This window comes from Dendroctonus ponderosae, unplaced genomic scaffold (assembly GCF_020466585.1).
Source record: "Dendroctonus ponderosae isolate FM_Combo_2020 unplaced genomic scaffold, Dpon_F_20191213v2 Dpon_F_20191213_11, whole genome shotgun sequence".
Taxonomy (NCBI): Eukaryota; Metazoa; Arthropoda; class Insecta; order Coleoptera; family Curculionidae; genus Dendroctonus; species Dendroctonus ponderosae.
Genome location: NW_026017213.1, coordinates 5,161,207 through 5,164,269, shown reverse-complemented (window position 1 = coordinate 5,164,269; position 3,063 = coordinate 5,161,207).

The window sequence follows — 3,063 nt, the reverse complement described above, 5'->3', positions numbered from 1 at the left end:
TTTGTAAATGCACATTTGTGAACTTCTGCCGTCGAAAGGAATCGATTGAGCTAAAAAAATACACAAGTAAAATTAAAATTTTTGGGCAAAACTTTTCTAAGGGTGGAGGCCGATTTTTATTTAAATATAAATTCTTTGAAAAAGTCATGAATTCTACATTATTTTCATCTCAAGGAAACGACGAATGCAACAAATTCATTGAAAAACTCGCTAGAAGTCTCAGTTCCGAAATCATCGATATTTTCGGTACATTTTAAGCGTTTTCTGAGCGATCGCGATTTTTAACCGGCGATTTTTCTTTTTTATTGGCCTGAAAGACTTTATAAATGCAGCTTTGTGAGCTTCTTACGTCGAAAAGAATCAACTGAGCTGAAAAAATACGCAAGTAAAATTTTTGATTTTTGGGCGAAATTTTTCCAAGGGTGGAGGTCGTTTTTTTTAAATACAAATTCTTTGAAAAAGTCATGAATTCTACATTATTTTCATCTCAAAGAAGCGACGAATGCAACAAATTCATTGAAAAATACGCTAGAAATCTCAGTTCCGAAATTATCGATATTATCGGTACATTTTAAGCGTTTTTTGAGCGATCGCGATCTTTAATAAGTGATTATTTCCTTATTTTTGACCCAAACACTTTGTAAATGCACATTTGTGAACTTCTGCCGTCGAAAGGAATTGATTAAGCTAAAAAATACACAAGTAAAATTTAAATTTTTGGGCGAAACTTTTTTAAGGGTGGAGGTCGATTTATTTTTAATAGAAATTCTTTGTAAAAGTCCTGAATTCTACACTATTTTCATCTCGAGGAAACGACGAATGCAACAAATTCATTGAAAAACTCGCTAGAAGTCTCAATTCGGAATTCATCGATATTTTCGGTACATTTTAAGCGTTTTCTGAGCGATCGCGATTTTTAATCGGCGATTTTTCCTTCTTATTGGCCTGAAAGACTTAATATAAATGCAGCTTTGTGAGCTTCTTACGTCGAAAGGAATCGACTGAGCTAAGAAAATACACAAATGAAATTTTAATTTTTGGGCCAAACTTTTCTAAGGGTAGGGATTGATTTGTTTTTAAATATAAATTATCTGAACAAGTCATGAATTCTACATCATTTTTGCATTAAGGAAACGACGAATGCAACAAATTCATTGAAAAACACGCATATTTTGAGCGTTTTTTTGAGTGATCGCGATCTTTAACCGGAGCTTTTTGAATTATTTATACCTCCTGTGTTTGTCTCCAGCAAGTAGCAGTAGATTTATTAAAACACATATTTTTTGACTGGTGATTGGGAATCGAAAGCCCCACTTACAAACTTGATGTTGGCCTTAAATACGCGCTTCTTCCACAAGTCAACATTCAATCAAGGCAACTTGTTTTCTATATAAAAGAAGTCTCCTTAGCCAAGAGGTCTGGTAGGCGTTTTAGAGAAAAATGGCATTTAATCTGAAAAAAGACGAGTTCTAAATGAAATTTTCCTTTAAACGGCTCAAATTTTTTGTGTTAAGTGGCTTTTCTGCGCCGGTCAGAAGACTGTATATTTCGCGCTTGCATGCAAACATCTTGTAATTCAAGTCTGTTGAACCACTTCAACTGCTTGTTCCACAAATGAACTTTAAATGAAGGCCACTCTGTGAGTTTCGCGCTTGCATTGGGTCTATCTGTCTATCTAGACATAGACAAAGAATGAGCGTTTGTTTATTAAGCTGCCCTTTACAATTAATGAAGTGATCCATTCATTCCTTCGCTCCTTCACACATCCTTGCACGACCGGACTCGGATAAATTAAATAGCGAACAATATAATACCGAGCGATAAATGGGTTATTTAAATGCTAATAACTTCTTTATGGGCCCCCATAGGCCGACATTCTTATGTCATTTATCGGGTACGGGATTTTATGGTATCGATTTCACTTGCGCCATTACAGAGCGATTGTAAGTGATTTGATCGATACGATCTGTGAGCTGAAAGCTTTTAATGTGTGACTTATGACCGAAGCGAAATGGGAAATGTTCCAATGCGCCAAAAACGATCAGCAAAAACACGAAAAGTGTACCCATGTGAAGACATTTGAGACAATGACTCGCAGCGGAATTATCATTATTTCGCAATGATAGGTAGGCGAAGCGCTATTGTTCCAATGGAATAACTACGTCAACTTTCCCATGTATCTCTTCAGAATAAACATCTTTCCTCGCTCAAAGCCGGTTTGCCTTGAACGGCGATTTTTTCTAATCTATTGTGCATCATAAGCCGGCTTTAATATATAACAATTATTGCCTTTGGATTGTTTAATTAGCCGAGAGATGCGATGAAAATCGACAGCAACTAACAGAACGGGCGGAAAAAGACGCTGAAATCGTCCGGAGTTTTTGCGCTATTGTGCAAAAGGAAACGACAACTTAGCATTGCTTGGAGGCGATGTTTCGATTCAAAGATAAAACGCCATCGGCTTTCAGCAAAATGGCAACACTATGCCCGACTTAATAGATGGTATCCGGCAAAACCGAATGGCAGAAAAACTGTAATGTCTACATTATGTAAATGCTCATTTTACACTATTCTAGTTCGCTGAAAACTTGTTTTTTTGCACGCACAAGTTATTTCTTGATTTAGACCGATCGGCAAACATCCAGTTGCCATGTTCAGGCTTTTTTCCTTTAATTTACGCATTGTTGGTCTGTGGTTCAGTCAGCGAGTTTCTCAATTTCGGAGCTCGATTTCTTCTCAACGGAAATTCGCAAATGAGTTGCGAAAGCAGCTTTCGCAGATTGATAGAACGACCGGTAAATATACACATGAATATAAAAAAAATAACGGGAAAGCAAGTTTTTTAGCAAGTTTAGTTTTTTTTAGGTTCAAACAGTCTTGGCATCGCCTCTTATATCGTTCATCTGAGTCGTCGACATTCTTTGCTTCTTCGATTCGTCCTGCTCTAAATTCCCATCTTGTCTTTATGGTTAGAGTAGTGAGAGAACAGTTATTGAATCACCTTCAATCGTTTTTCCTTCTTCTATTGTCCGGCTTTATTTCTTCATGTTGTTTCACGTTCAA